This window comes from Piliocolobus tephrosceles, chromosome 16 (genome assembly GCF_002776525.5).
Source record: "Piliocolobus tephrosceles isolate RC106 chromosome 16, ASM277652v3, whole genome shotgun sequence".
Taxonomy (NCBI): Eukaryota; Metazoa; Chordata; class Mammalia; order Primates; family Cercopithecidae; genus Piliocolobus; species Piliocolobus tephrosceles.
This window is the reverse complement of record NC_045449.1, coordinates 61,719,290-61,736,167: the sequence shown is the minus strand read 5'-3', so window position 1 is coordinate 61,736,167 and position 16,878 is coordinate 61,719,290.

Sequence of the window (16,878 nt, the reverse complement as noted above, 5' to 3'; positions counted from 1 at the left end):
GTCAGTTCTGCCCAAGAAGGACACAAATTTTGGAATCAAACCAGCCCGGATTATGTTGTCTATGGGGGGCTGTTTTTCTCTAGAAAGTAGTTTCCTAAAGGGGAACAAAAAGAGAAATAAAAGTTGAAAGTGGTTAACAAAAGGAGTTTGCGTAAAAACATTTAAAATGCAATTCAACAGTTTAGAACTTCAGACAACCTTTTAAGTAAATCACTAAATGCTGAGACATTCTGGAACCTAAGAGAAGCTGAACAGATTACCAGTATGGTGCTATACATGCGGTATAATTAACTACCATTTTTCCAAAAATTAATGTAGATTACCCTCCTCTCCATTCCTGCAGAAATCTACAGATCTTGTCACTTTTTAAAAAAACTTTTGACATTCTGACAGGGTTATACTCCCATTGTTAACTGAATTTGTTCTCCCTGATAGTTGTGGTTAAGCACATTTTTATTTTTTGAGACGGAGTCTCGCTCTGTTGCCCAGGCTGGAGTGCAGTGGCTGGATCTCAGCTCACTGCAAGCTCCGCCTCCCGGGTTTACGCCATTCTCCTGCCTCAGCCTCCCAAGCAGCTGGGACTACAGGCGCCCGCCACCTCGCCCGGCTAGTTTTTTGTATTTTTTAGTAGAGACAGGGTTTCACCGTGTTAGCCAGGATGGTCTCGATCTCCTGAACTTGTGATCTGTCCGTCTCAGCCTCCCAAAGTGATGGGATTACAGGCTTGAGCCACCGCGCCCAGCTACATTTTGTTTTTTTGAGACAAGATCTCACTCCACTCAGGCTAGACTACAGCGCCACGATCACAGCTCACTGCAGCCTCGACCTCCTGGGCTCAAGTGATCCTCCCACCTCAGCCTCTTTAGTAGTAGCTGGGACAACAAGTGTGCACCAGCACACCCAGGTAATTTTATTTATTTATTTTCTGAGACAGAGTCTTGCTCTGTTGCCAGGCTGAAGTGCAGTGGCAAGATCTCAGGTCACTGCAACCTCTGCCTCCTGGGTTCAAGCAATTATCGTGTCTGGGTCTCCCAAGTACCTAAGATTACAGGCACGTGCCACCACACCCAACTAATAATTTTTTTTGTAGAAATGGGGTCTCACCATATTGCCCAGGCTGGTCTCAAACTCCTGGGCCCAAGTAACCCGCCCCCTAGCCTCCCAAAGGGCTGGGATTATAGGCAAGAGCCACAGTGCCCAGCCTAGAACTTTTTAATGATAATTTACCATTGAAATTTGTTCTTCTGCACACTGTCAAGCTACAGAACTTTTTTTTTTTTTTTTTTGAGATGGAGTCTCGCTCTGTCACCCAGGCTGGAGTGCAGTGGCGCCATCTCAGCTCACTGCAAGCTCCGCCTCACGGGTTTACGCCATTCTCCTGCCTCAGCCTCCCCAGCAGCTGGGACTACAGGTGCCCACTGCCACACCCGGCTAATTTTTTTGTATTTTTAGTAGAGAGGGGTTTCACGGTGTTAGCCAGGATGGTCTCGATCTCCTGACCTTGTGATCCGCCCACCTCGGCCTCCCAAAGTGGTGGGATTACAGGTGTGAGCCACCACACCCAGCCAAGGCTACAGAATTTATTAATCCTTTCTATTATATCATAAATATCTATGTATGGTGGGAGGTAAAGGTCAAATTATACTTATCTCCTAAATGGATCTATCATTCTAAATGCATGTCTCAATCCCACTTACTATTTATTTCTTCCTTTCCCCACCAGTGACCTGAAACATTACTTTGGTAAAAATTTTATGGGCAGGTGCAATGGCACACACCTATGATCCCAGCACTTCAGGAGGCTGAGGTGAGAGGATCGCTTGAACCCAGGCATTCGAGACCAGCCTGGGCAAAATAGCAAGGCCCCTCTCTCAAAAAAATTAATAAATAAAAAATACTATTTGGCGTATGGATGGCTGGCCTAATCTTTCCTTACACATTATCTGTCCCTTCCTGCCCCCACTTAAAAAAAAAAAAAAAAAAAAAAACCTAAAAACCTGAATTTCTTGGGCTACCCATGCTATTGCAGACAGACTTACCTGGCAGCTTGAGTAGCTTGGAGCTGATTTTCCACATTGCTGCTATTTATGCCTTTGACAATGTCATCAACAGACCAATTTACAGTACCCTAGAAGAAAAGTGAAAGTTTGCACATTATCATTAAGATTAAATACAATAAAATCCACACTTACTTGTGTAAACATCATTAGGCTTATAGCCAGCTACTACATATTTAGCCCTACATTTAATTTTGCCTGTTAAATATTCATTATTTTATATGTAGAACAGTTTCCAAACTCGGTGTCATGACTCACTAGAGTCTCAAGTTATGGAGTATCCAACTGTTTTGTCGCTAAAAAAGGCAGCTTTGAACCATTTAAAAAATGAAGTAGGCCAGGCATGGTGGCTCACACCTGTAAGCCTAGCACTTTGGAAGGCTCAGGGGGGGGGGGGGGGTTTGGGCAAGGGGAAAAAACCCCCCCCCACAAAAAAAAAAAAAAAAAAAAAAAAAAAAATCCAGGCATTGTGGTGTTTGCCTGTCGCCATACAAGACCAAAAATTATTTCTACATTAGTCTCAATCACTTGCATTCAGATATACTTTCAGGGAGAAAGACATGAAGTTATAGGCAACGTTCTGAGGATTTTTTTTTTGAGATGGAGTTTCACTCATTCCCCAGGCTGGAGTGCAGTGGCACGATCTTGGCTCACCACAACCTCCGCCTCCTGGGTTCAAGCGATTCTCCTGCCTCAGCCTCCAGAGTACCTGGGATTATAGGCATGCGCCACCAGGCCCAACTAATTTTTTTTGTATTTTTAGTAGAGACAGGGTTTCTCCATGTTTAGTCAGGCTGGACTTGAACTGCCAACCTCAGGTGATCCGCCCACCTGGGCCACCCAAAGTGCTAGGATTACAGGCGTGACCCACCACGCCTGGCCAAGGATTTTCATATCTAATTTTATAATCTGTGTATTTCCATGGTTGAGTGTTGTTGCAAATATAAATGTTTTATGTTCAGCTGGGCGAAGTGGCTCATGCCTGTAATCCCAGCACTTTGGGAGGCCGAGGTGGGTGGATCACCTGAGGTCAGGAGTTCAAGACCAGACTGGGAAACATGGTGAATCCCCATGTCTACTAAAAATGCAAAAATTAGCTAGACATGGTGGTGATCCCCTGTAATCCTAGCTACTTGGGAGGTTGAGGCAGGAGGGTCACTTGAACCCAGGAGATGGAGGCTGCAGTCAGCCGAGATCGCACCACTGCACTCCAGCCTGGGTAACCGCTCAAGACCCATTCCCCGACCCCCACCAAAAAAAAAAGTTTTATGTTGTGAATCACAGTAGAAAGGAGGTTTGAGAATCAGTGCTACCCATAATTCAAAAAGACAGTATCCCTGTCTCTCCAGGAGCCTGACGCCTCACAGAGGAAAAGTGACAAGCAGACAAACAGCGTAAAACAAGTGGTAAATACATGGGCTACACAGCATTTACTCCCCATTTTGGGTGCAGAACCAAGGTGCTAGAGAATCCTGAGAAAGAAGTGTCTTTCCTGCTAGGCTAAGGAGTGCTATAAGGAGATGAGCTTTGAGTATTAGTACCCTAGATATAGAACATAGGTAGTATTCAATTAAAAAAAAAAAAAAGATAAATGTGGAGTGCTAAAGGATGCATAATGTGGCTGGGCGTGGTGGCTCACACCTGTAATCTCAGAACTTCGGGAGGCCGAGGCAGGCAGATCACCTGAGGTCAGGGGTTCGGGACTAGCCTGACCAACATGGCAAAACCTCGTCTCTACTGGAAAAAAACAAAAATTAGCTGGGCATGGTGGTACGTGCCTGTAATCCCAACTACTCCAGAGGTTGAGGCACGAGTGTCACTTGAACCCAGGAGGCAGATGTTGCGGTGAGCCGAGATGGTGCCTTGCACTCCTGCCTGGGCAACAAAGCAAGGCTTCATCTTAAGAAAAAAAAAAAAAAGGCAGCATATTGTGAGAAACAGATGTAGGAAAGTGCCCAGATGAAAGATAAATTTGAAAATCTAAGATAGGTCTACTTTATGGAAGACCTTCATGGAGTAGGGATTTTTATTTTTACAGACAGGGTCTCACCGTCACCCAGCACAGAGTGCAGTAGTGCAATCACAGCTCACTGCAACCTCAAAATCCCGGCAAATGATCCTTCTGTCTCAGCCCCCTGAACACCTAGGACTAAAGGCCAGTGCCACCATGCCCAGCTAACTTTATTTTTTATAGAGACGAGGTCTTGCTATGTTGCCTAGGCTGGACTCAAACTCCTGGCCTCCAGTGATCCTCCCATTTCAGCTTCCCAAAGTGTTGGCATGAACAGGCATGAACCACCATGCCCAGCTGGAATATGAATTTTTTTATTTTTATTTTTTTCCTTGATTGTTGCCCAGGCTGGAGTGCAATGGGACGATCTTGGCTCACTGCAACCTCCGCCTCCCAGGTTCAAGCAATTTGGAGTATGGATTTTGAGGAGAGAAAACACATGTCTAAAGCAGTACTTTGGGAAAAATTTCAGGAAAATAATATATTGGCACAGAAAGGAGGAAATGATAAATTCAGAGGCCACCGTAAATATTTCAGAAGGAAAGTCCTGAACAAAGCTGGTGATAAATACAAAAAAGAGAGAATACCAAAAAAGGCAGAAATAAACCAAAAACGGGCAGGGCCTGGTGGCTCACGCCTGTAATCCCAGCACTTTGGGAGGCCAAGGCAGGCATATCACGAGGTCAGGAGTTCAAGACTAGCATGGCCAACATGGCGAAACCCTGCTTCTACTAAAAATACAAAAACAGGCCGGGCGGTGGCTCACGCCTGTGATCCCAGCACTTTGGGAGGCCGAGGCGGGTGGATCACGAGGTCAGGAGATCGAGACCTTCCTGGCTAACACGATGAAACCCCGTCTCTACTAAAAATACAAAAAAATTAGCTGGGCAGGGTGGTAGGTGCCTGTAGTCCCAGCTACTTGAGAGGCTGAGGCAAGAGAATGGCATGAACCTGGGAGATGGAGCTTGCAGTGAGCTGAGATCACACCACTGTACTCCAACCTGGGTGACACAGAGAAACTCAAAAAAACAAAAAGATACAAAAACTAGTCAAGCATGGTGGTGCGTGCCCATAATCCCAGCTACTCAGGAGGCTGTGGCAGGAGAATTGCTTGAACCCAGGAGTCAGAGGTTGCTGTGAGCCGAGATTGTGCCACTGCACTCCAACCTGAGCAATAAAGCGAGACTCCGTCTCGGAAAAAAAAATAAAAGAAATAAACCAGAAACTGGTTGGCTCTGGACACAGTGGTCAGGTCAAGGTACCCAGCTAGTAGCTAGAAATGCAGGGAAGTCTGAAGGAAGGTCAGAGCTAAAGGAAGATCCTAAATCAGCTTCAGTGGATTATGGAAGGCAGGAGGGAAGACAATTACTAATTGCGAACAGAGAAAAAGATCTTCACAGATAGTTACAACCATAAGACTAGAACAACCATAAGACTAGAAATGTTAAGTTTACTTGAATTTCTAAGAAAAGTTCCTACTGATTTTCTGGATTTCACGTAACTCATACGCTAAAATACATTTTTTACCTGGTTGTTGCGGTTTTCCTGCAGCGGAGAAGTAGCATCATCAGGAAATGAGCTTACGTTTCTCCTCTTCAGCATCTGGTCATCCTTCTTAGCTTTCCTCAGCTCCACATTGACCTCTATTCTGCGACGCCTCATTTCCTTGAGAAAAGATAACATGCCGTTTCACCTATCACATCAGTTTTTGTTGCTAAGTGAGGGCATTTTTAAAAAGATCCCTAAGTTTTCACCCCTTTCCAAATGTCCTCCCATTTAAACACCACCACAGGAAAGCAACAGAAGGGACTCACTGTACTGTCTTTTCCCTTGTTCTTGAATCTGTGAAGACGGGCAGCTGGTGTATTAGCATTCTCGTTGGTGGACATGGTTATGAGACAAAGGGAGAAAGCTAAAAGGTGGGGAAGAGAAACATATTTCCTTTATCATTTTCCTTTGTCAATAATAGTACCAAATAAGAATTGAATTATCAAGCATCTACTGAATCCACACCTGTATACTGGAGGAGGGATCACCATGTTTTCAGCACTATGAAATAGCTTTACCCAAAAGGGAACTGTCCCCCTTCCCTCTGAAGGGCTGAGACTTCCTGGAGAGGGCTGTCCATCAGAAATAGAATGCAAGCTATATAAATTGAAACTTCCTAGTAGCCATACTTTTTAAAAGGCGAAAAGAAACAAGTGAAACTAATTTCAATAATTTTACTTAACCCAACATATCCAAATAGTATTTCAATATGTTAGCAATATATAAAATAACTGACATCTTTTACATTCTTTTTCCATACCCCATCTTTGAAGTCTTTTGTGTACTTTAAGCTTACAGCGTATTTCAATTTGGACTAGCCACATGTGTCCACCGTTTCTGACAGCCTGGCTCGATACTCCAGAGTCCCTAATAGTTAATCCAAGGCAAAGTAGGGGAACCAAGTTAACTTACAGCTAAAAATTATGTGCCAGGGCAATAAATTCAGATTCTCAGGAGGCTCTCACTACTTTACTGTCTTGGCCAAAATAGGTGCAGATTCGAAAACTAAATAAAAATTTGCTTCCTCATTACATTATGGTCAACATTAAAAATGCAGTGCCGCATGTCGCATATTTGATTTGCATTTCCAGAGACTAGGAGTGAATGCACTTAATTAGGACGACATCAGCTGTGCGTCATTCAGAAGACGACAAAAGTCAAAGCCCTCCTTACAATTTGCTATCTTTGCTTTCATTACGCTCGCCTACGACTTGGTGGCACAGCCACCTCGGGGCCTAAGTGTCAGAGACGGTGCTCCCAACTGCCACCCCCAGCCCCTGCCCCTACGTCGGGGAAGATGCAACGAGAAAGGGGGAGGCGAGGCCAGGGCCGCCACGAGCCCTCCCGGGACATTCGCCCTCAGGCCTGGCACGCTCCGATTCTCCCGGCCGCGACGCGTTATGGTCTCCGCTGCCGTTTGAAGAGCGTCGGCGCCTAAACCCGCAGACCCCCGCGAAACTCAGCCGCCTGGTCAATGAACCAGCCGCCCCCGAGGCCTAGTCAACGCGGAGGCTGAGCCAGGCTCGGCGTGGACCCGGGGCCTCCCTCCCCCCATCCAAAGGCGAACGCCGCCCGCGGGCAAACCGTTAGCGCTCGGGCCGGGCCGCCGCCTGAGTCTGTACCTGCGAAGCGGGCCCGGGCTTCCGCGGGAGGCGAAGCGGGGAATCAGCGGCTGTGCGACGGCTGCGCTCAAAGGATCCACCTCGACTCAGCTCAAAGACCGTATGGCTCGTGCAGCCGGCCGGCGCGATTTAAATTTCCCGGTGACTCCGCATTCCGATTGGCTGGTTCGAGCCCAAGCTGTGTGCCCATTGGTGAATTTGAAAAACACGTTGCGAGAGGAGGGAGTCATAGGGCTTAGGGGCGAGTGGGAGGGGGGGGAAAAAAAAAAAAAAAAAGGAGGATGGCATCGCGAGATGAGGGAGCGGCCGGGCGGTCCCCGAGCGCCTGGCGGGGCGGAGCGGGAGGGCTCTAGATCCCGTCAAGCAACGCGAAGGGGCGGTCCCCTGGGCCGTTCGTGTTTCCACGGGTTTGAAGCGCGCATGGTCGCTGGGCGTTTTCCTGGGCGACAGCCTTAAACAAATACCACAAAATGGTTCTCAAAGTCATTATTTTAAAAAAACTTTGTTGTTGATCTTCATGAAAATAAAAAAATGATAATTAGTAAATAAGTAATCTTTATAGAAAGACATACTGCTTTGCATTTTTTTCCTGTTATGACATCCGAAGAACTTGGCAGGGGTTTCTGGCCACTATGGGAGGGAAGATTTAGGTTATATTTTTTAGTCTTTTTTTTTTCAATTGCATCGTAAAAGACTGTATAGAAGCCGCAAATATGGTAACAAAAGGTTTATTATTCCTGTTTCTCCAAACACTCAAGTTTTGTATTTTTAAATAATTTCAAATGCAGCAGAATTGCAAATCCTTATCCAGATTTGCCAAATGTTAACATTTTGCCACATTTGCTACTGCTGTCTCTATACATATATATATGCACATGTGTCGCTATGTGTGATTTTAATATGTTACTTTTTGAAACATTTGAGAGTTTCAGAATCATGTCCTTTTTCCTCTGTTTCACGGTGTATCTCCTAAGAAAAGATATTCTCTTATATAACCACACTGCGGTCGTCAAATTCAGAAAAACTGAAGTTTCATGCTGTTGTTTAGTACGTAGTCTGTGTTCAAGTTTTGTCAATTGTTCCAGTAACATTCTATGCTCGTTACACATTTCTGAATTTTGCATTTTTTGCCATATGCTCAAACGAACAAACAAAACAAAGATGGTCAACAGAGCATCAGGATTATGGGCCATTTTTGTTTCTGCAATTTTTTTGTGTTCTAAAAGATTACATTTTAGAAAAGTTGTCATGGTTTATTTCTTACTATAAATAAATTCAAACACCAAATTTGTCCATTCTTGCAGGCAATAATGCCAGCCTCATTCATTGTATAGCAGCCAGAGTTCATAAAGGGTTGTACCTACTCTTAATCAGCATAATCCCATCCCCCTAAATGCAAGAATGTGGAAGGAATTCACCCCTAAACCAATCACTGTGAGGCATTCTCTCAGCTACTGAGAATGGTTCAGGGGCAGGCACAGGACCTTAATTCATCCAGTTGGACGGCCTGTGCCTTTTGTTTACTGGTTGGAGGTAGGAAAGCAGCCTCTGTTCTTCTGAACTGAGGGATGTGAGTCCTAGAAATCTGAATAAGAAAACTGTAGGGAAACCTTGAGAGGTCTGACCCGCTCTATCTCTGAAGGTTTGCAATTATGAGATCCGATACACATTGCTTTTGTATTGTCAAGTTGAGTTTCTTCTCTTTTTTTTTTTTTCTTTTTATTTCTTGTCTTTGAGACAGGATCTGGCTCTGTCACCCAGGCTGGAGTGGAGTGGCACGATCTCGGCTCACTGCGACCTCTGCCTCCTGGGCTGAAACCATCCTCCCACCTCAGCCTCCCAAATAGCTGGGACTACAGGTACACACCACCACGTCCAGCTAATTTTTGTATTTTTTGTAAAGACAGGGTTTCACTATTTTGCCCAAGCTGGTCTTGAACTCCTGAGCTCAAGCAATCCACCCACCTTCGCCTCCCAAAGTGCTGGGATTACAGGCCTGAGCCACCATACCAAGCCAAGTTGAGTTTCTTTTGCTTGAAAATACTGACTACTATGTGTCCAGAAGTGTTCTGAGTGTTTACCATGTATTAATACACTTGATCTTCACAACTGTGAGGTAGTACTGTTATTTGCTCTATTTCACAAAAGACAGCACTGAATCACAAGTGTTTATGTAACTTGTCCAGGGTCACACAGCCAGTAAATGGCAAAGACAGGATTCAGCCATAAGCAGTCTGGTTCCAGGATCTGTATTCTGAACCACTATTCTGTACTTGCACCTAAAAACAACCTGAAACAGAAGTATAATGCCCAAAATTGCCTTTGAAAGATACGATATAGTTGGGCGCGGTGGCTCACACCTGTAATCCTAGCACTTTGGGAGGCTGAGATGGGCAGATGACCTGAGGTCAGGAGTTCGAGACCAGCCTGGCCAACATAGGGAAACCTCGTCTCTACTAAAAATACAAAAAATTAGCTGGGCGTGGTGGCGGTCACCTGTAACCCCAGCTACTTGGGAGGCTGAGGCAGGAGAATCGCTTGAACCTGGGACGCAGAGGTTGCAGTGAGCCGAGATCGTGCCATTGCGCTCCAGCCTGGGCGACAAGAGCGAAACTCCATTTAAAAAAAATAAATAAATAAATAAAATAAATAAAAAAAAAATAACCAAAAAAAAAAAAAAAGACTAGCCTGTCCAATGTGGCAAAAACCTGTCTCTACTAAAAATACAAAAAATTAGGCAGGCGTGGTAGCACACATCTGTGGTCCCAGCTACTCGGGAGGCTGAGGTACAAGAATCACTTAAACCTGGGAGGTAGAGGTTGTGGTGAGCCAAGATGACGCCACTGCACTACAACCCAGGTGACAGTGTAAGACTCCGTCGCAAAAAAAAAAAAAAAAAGAAAAAGACCTATCATTTACAACCAAGTTTTAGCTGATGTATTAGTCCACTAGCATAGTGTGCTTAGGTTACCATAACAAAGTACTACAGGCTGGAAGGCTTAAATAACAAACATTTATTTTTCTCACATTTCTGGATCACAAAATCTGAAAATCTGGATCACAAAATCTGAAATAAGGGTGCCAGAGTGGTCAGTTTCCAGGAAGGGCCCCCTCTTTGGAGTCCAGATGACCATCGTCTCATTGTGTGCTAGCATGATCTCTTCATTTTATTTTATTTATTTATTTATTTAATTTTTTTTTCTTTTTGAGATGGAGTCTTGCTGTGTCGCCCAGGCTGGAGTACAGGGGCCAGATCTCGGCTCACTGCAAGCTCCGCCTCCCGGGTTTACGCCATTTTCCTGCCTCAGCCTCCCCAGTAGCTGGGACTACAGGTGCCCGCCACCTCGCCCGGCTAGTTTTTTGTATTTTTTAGTAGAGACGGGGTTTCACCATGTTAGCCAGGATGGTCTCGATCTCCTGACCTCGTGATCCACCTGTCTCGGCCTCCCAAAGTGCTGGGATTACAGGCTTGAGCCACCGCGCCCGGTCGATCTCTTCATTTTAGCACAGAGAAGGGAGAGTGAAAGCTCTCTGGTGTCTCTTTTTTTTTTTAGACAGAGTCTCACCCTGTCACCCAGGCTGGAGTGCAATGGCACGATCCTGGCTCACTACAACCTCCGTTTCCTGGTTTCAAGCGATTCTCCTGCCTCAGCCTCCCAAGTAACTGGGATTACAAGTGCATGCCACCACATCTGGCTCATTTTTGTATTTTTAGTAGAGATGGGATTTCACCATGTTAGCTGGGCTGGTCTGGAACTCCTGACCTTGTGATCCGCCCACCTCAGCCTCCCAAAGTGCTGGGATTACGGGCATGAGCCACTGCGGCTGGCCTGGTGTCTCTTCTTATAAGGACAATAATCTCATCATGAGGGCCCCACCCTCATGAATTCATCTCAACCTCCCAAAGGCCCCTTCTCCAAATACTATCATACTGGGAGTTAGGTTTTCAACATATGAATTTTTGAGGGGGATGCAAACGTTCAGTACATAATATTCATTCACCATCTTGGGCAACATAGCAAGATGCCCTCCCCCAAACCACCGTCTCTACAAAAATAAAAATTAAAAAATTAGCCAAGGCCAGCGGTGGCTCACGCCTGTAATCTCAACACTTTGGGAAGCCGAGGCAGGTGGATCACTTGAGGTCAGGAGTTCGAGACCAGCCCAGCCAACGTGGTGAAACCCTGTCTCTACTGAAAATACAAAAATTAGCCAGGTGCGGTGGCTCGTGCCTATAGTCCCAGCTACTCGGGAGACTGAGGCACAAGAATCGCTCGAACCCGGGGCAGAGGTTGCAGTGAGCTGAGATTGCGCCACTGCACTCCAGCCTGAGCAACAGAGTGAGACTCTATCTCCAAAAAAAAAAATTTAGCCAAGCGTGGTGGCGTGTGCCTGTAGTCCCTGCGACTTGGGAGGCTGAGGTGGGAGGATGACTTGAGCCTGGGAGGTGGAGGCTGCAGTGAGCCAAGGTTGCACTACTGCATTCCAGCCTGGGTGGTGGAGTGAGATGCTGTCTCAAAAAAAAATTTTTTTTAAATCCATTCAGATTCTCTTCCATGAAAATATGAATGTTGAGAGCTGGAGCTGAGTTGGCTGAAAGACACAGGGCCACTAGCTACTGAAGCTGAGGTCCTTTGGTTTCTGTCTTTCTAGGCCGTCTTGTAAACTCATGTTTCAGTTCTGTAAACTAGACAACATCCCTCAAATACACCACTTTCTCACTTTTTTCTTCTTTTTGAGACAGGGTCTTGCTCTGTTGTCCAGGCTGGAGTGCAATGGCACAGTCAGAGCTCCCTGCAGCCTCAACCTCCTGGGTTGAAGTGATTCTCGGACATCAGCCTCCCAAGTAGCTGAGACTACAGGCATGCACCACCACGCCCAGCTAATTTTTGTATGTTTTGTAGAGATGGGATTTTGCCATGTTGCCCAAGCTGGTCTAGAACTCCTGGGCTCAAGAGATCTGCCCGCCCCAGCCTCCCAAAGTGCTGAGATTACAGGTGTGAGCCACCGTGCTCAGCCAAATACAGCCCTTTCTGATTTAATTTAGTGTGGCAGCAATCCCTAGTTATCCACCAAAACTCATGTTTCACCTTCCATTTGGTCTCCTTGTGGCTGGCAGATGGGCGCCTAGCCAGTGACTCTACTTTTCAGTTTCCTTGGATCCAGATAAGTCCTTAAGTCTAGTTGAAGCGAAAGTAATGCATTTGTCTAATGGGTTAGCGCTTACAAAATGGTGTTTCTCTGTCTCCTTTCCCTGGCTTGAAGCAGACAAGCTGGCCACACTGGGAACCCTATGAAGAAGGTGATAGGGCTGCAACATGGCAGAAACCTGGGTCCCTGTGTCAGCTGAAGGGTCTCCAAACCCATCCTGGGTTTACTTGCCTGTTCCTGAGTCTGCAGGTGGGACGGATGTTCCCAGCTGCTGGTAAAACCCCCACGCTGGCTTTCTTACCCTCTGCGTCAGGGCTACGGTGGCAGGCTTGGCTAAATCAAAGTCACTGGTGCTCCCTTCCCCACAAAAAGAGTAACTCAGAAACAAAACTGCATCCTCGGGGAAACTGCAAAGATCAGTGCCACATATGGAGACTCTTCAGTAAGGAACTGTCCTCGTTTTGAGAAAGAGCTCTTGACCACCTTACTGATCACCAAATAAAAATGTAACCTGCCAGGCGAGGTGGCTCATGCCTGTAATCCCAGCCTTTGGGAGGCCAAGGTGGGTGGGTCACTTGAGGTCAGGAGTTTGAGACCAGCCTGGGCAACACGGTGAAACCCCGCCTCTACCAAAAAATACAAAAATTAGCCAGGAATGGTGATGTGTAATTGTAATCCCAGCTACTCAGGAGGCTGAGGCAGGAAAATCGCTTGAACCTGGGAGGCAGAGGTTGCAGTGAGCTGAGATTGTGCCACTGCCCTCTAGCCTGGGTGACAGGGTGAGACTCCATCTCAAAGCTTCTTGAAGCCCTCACCAGAAACAGATACTGGCACCATACTTCTTGTACAGCCTGCAGAACCATGAGTGACCAATCCCCTCCAATCCCGCTTTTTAAAAAAATATAAATTACCTAGCCTTAGGTATTCCTTTATAACAATACAAAATGGACTAATACACAACTCTGAAGGAAAGTAAGTAGTCAAACTCCCTAGTGGGTAGAACCTTGAAGCATGCAGCTGGTACACCTTTTTCTCAAAGGGCAGATATCCCAAGGTGAGATCTACACTGATTCCCAAACAGTGAAAACCAGTTTGGCTGGCTGGTTGGTATAAGGGTCATTAATTTTTTTATGTTGCCCAGCAGACATGCACACTTCTGTTAAAAGAGTGATTCCTAACTTTCCTGCAGGAACCAGCGCTCACCCGCACCCAGTCCATGTGCTTGGATGAGGTTGACTCCATACCCTGGGTGGACTCTAACTGACATAAGCCAAGGAGGATAACCCTTTCCCTAGGTCACAGGGATGGTTTCATAGAGAGTATATAACTCAATAGGGACTGGTAAGAATCAGGCCTGGGACTTTGACCAATAGGGGAGAGATGTACTTCCTCTATACTTGGAATTATGATCATGCATGTAAAGTCTGGAGCTACTGTAAATATTTTACCACTGTAAGGAAAGAGCCTGGAGCCTGTCTGAAAATGGAGCAACAATAGAACAAAGCAGAACAGGTTCAAGAGAGACACCAGATTCTGATTTCTTTTCTTTTTATTTATTTATTTATTTATTTATTTATTTATTTATTTATTTATTTATTATTATTATTATTTTGAGATGGAGTTTCGCTCTGTCACCCAGGCTGTAGTGCAGTGGCGCAATCTCGGCTTACTGCAAGCTCCACATCCTGGGTTCACGTCATTCTCCTGCCTCAGCCTCCCAAGTAGCTGGGACTACAGGCGACCACCACCACGCCCGGCTAATTTTTTTTTTTTTTTTTTTTGTATTTTTAGTAGAGACGGGGTTTCACTGTGTTAACCAGGATGGTCTCGATCTCCTGAACTCGTGGTCTGCCTGCCTTAGCCTCCCAAAGTGCTGGGATTACAGGCGTGAGCCACCGCGCCCAGCTGATTTCTTTTAAACCCCTAATCAAGACACATCTGAAAGTAGACTTATCTCTGGACTTTTTTTTTTTTTTTTTTTTTTGAGACAGAGTTTTACTCTGTTGCCCCAGACTGGAGTGGAGTGGCACGATCTTGACTCATTGCAACCTCCACCTCCTGGGTTCAAGCAGTTTTCCTACCTCAGCCTCCCAAGTAGCTGGGATTACAGGCACTTGCCATCACGCCTAGCTAATTTTTGTATTTTTAGTAGAGACAGAGTTTTGCCATCTCTACTGGAGTTGGCCATGCTGGTCTCTAACTCCTGACCTCAGGTGATCCACCGGTCTTGGCCTCCCAAAGCGCTGGGATTACAGGCACGAACCACCGCACCCGGCCTGGACTTTTGTTATTATTATCATTTTTTTTTAGAGACAGGGTCTTGCTCGGTCACCCAGGCCGGAGTGCAGTGGCTCAATCATAGCTCGCTGTAGCCCCAAACTCCTGGGTTCAAGCAACTGTCCTACCGTAGCATCCCAAGTACCTGATACTACAGGTGCACACCACCACACCTGGATAATTATTATTATTATTTTTTTTTTTTTGGTAGAGAAACAGGGTCTCCCTCTGTTGCCCAAGCTGGTCACACAAATCCCTGGCTTCAAGTGATCCTCTTACCTCAACCTACCAAAGTGCAGGGATTACATGCATGAGCCACTGCGCCCAGCCTTCTTATTTGAGGTGGTTAATTCCTTTATTCATAAGCCAACTTTGAATTGGGTCTTCTGCCTCTTGCAACCAAAAGAGTCATAAACAATCCAGTCAGGAAGTTGTGAGAGGAAGATAGGATTGACAACAGAGGTGGTTTGGAGAAGGGGTAGATGTATGGATCTCTTGGAATGAACTTAGAGGGTGTGGATATTTGAATTATATGAATGTTCACCCAAAGGCCTCCACCGTGGAACAGGCTATTAATATTCAGGTGGCCATGATGGTCTGCTCTGTAGATGTCCATCATCCTCCTTCTCCTGCCAGGCCAGTGCTTGCTTAATGGGATCATGAACCACATGGCCAAGGCAGCAGAGACAGAGGCTATGCATAGGCTCAGTATCATTCACTTCCTACTACTGAGTGCGGTCTGGCTACTATTCCTGCTGGGGCCCAACCAGCCCTGATGTTGACTTCACACCCTGAAGGCACCATTCAATTACCTGGTGATCATGACAATAACATTGGATGCTTTCCATAATAGATCAAGAGGAAGAGACATTTTATCTGGATTGGGCCATATTTACTTTCCAATATGTCAGTCTGCTGCCAGCACCAGCATCCATTCACTTTCTTTTTTTTTGAGACAGAGTCTTGCCCAGTCGCCCAGGCTGGGGTGCAGTGGCATGATCCCGGCTCACTGCAACCTCCGCCTCCCGGGTTCAAGCAATTCTTCTGCCCCAGCCTCCTGAGTAGCTGGGATTACAGGCACGCGCCACTATGCCCAGCTAAATTTTTGTATCTTTAGTAGAAACAGGGACCCACCATGTTGGCCAGGCTGGTCTTGAACTCCTGACCTCATGATCCACCCACCTCGGTCTCCCAAAGTGCTGGGATTACAGACATGAGCCACCGCGCCGGCCCTTCCATTCACTTTCTGCAAGTCTTTTATGCTGTCATGGATTCCCAGACAGACAACATTGCTCCAACCAAGAAACTCACCTCACAGCAAAATTATGGAATGGCAAATCAAAATAACGAGACACCACTACATGCCTATTAGAATGGCTAAAATGCAAAACACTGACAACACCAAATTCTGGTGAGGATATGGAACAAGAGGAACTCTCATTCATTGCTAGTGGGAATGCAAAATGGTACAGCCACTTCAAAAGACAGTTTGGCAGTTTCTTACAAAGGTAAACATAGTCTTACCATACCATCCAGCAATCGCAATCCATGGCATTTATCCAAGTGAGCTGAAAACGTGTCTACACAAAAACCTGCACCTGCATACAAATGTTTATAGCAGCTTCATTCGTAATTGCCAAAATTTGAACCAACCAAGATGTGCTCCCATAGCGAAATGGATCAACAAACTGTGGTACATCCATATAATGACAGGATCTTGCTTTGTTGCCCAGGCTGGAGTGTGGTGGCGTGATCACTGCTAATTGCAACCTCAAACTCCTGGGCTCCAGTGATCCTCTGCCTCAGTCTCCCAAGTAACTGTGTACAGGAATGCACCATCATGCCCAGTAATATAATTTTTTATTTTTTGTAGCGATGGAGTCTTGTGATATTGCCCAGGCTTGTCTCGAACTCCTGGGCTCAAGCGATCCTCCTGCCTTGGTATACAAACATACAATGGAATGTTATTCAATGATAAAAAGAAGGCTGGACCAGGCACAGTGGCTCATACCTGTAATACCAGCACTTTGGGAGGCCAAGGCGCGCGGATCACCTGAGGTCAGGAGTTTAGGACCAGCGAAACCCCGTCTCTACAAAAAAAAAAAAAATACAAAAATTAGCCAGATGTGGTGGCATGCACCTGTAATCCCAGCTACTAGGGAGGCTGAGGCAGGAGAATCATTTGAACTTGCGAAGCAGAAGTTGCAGTGAG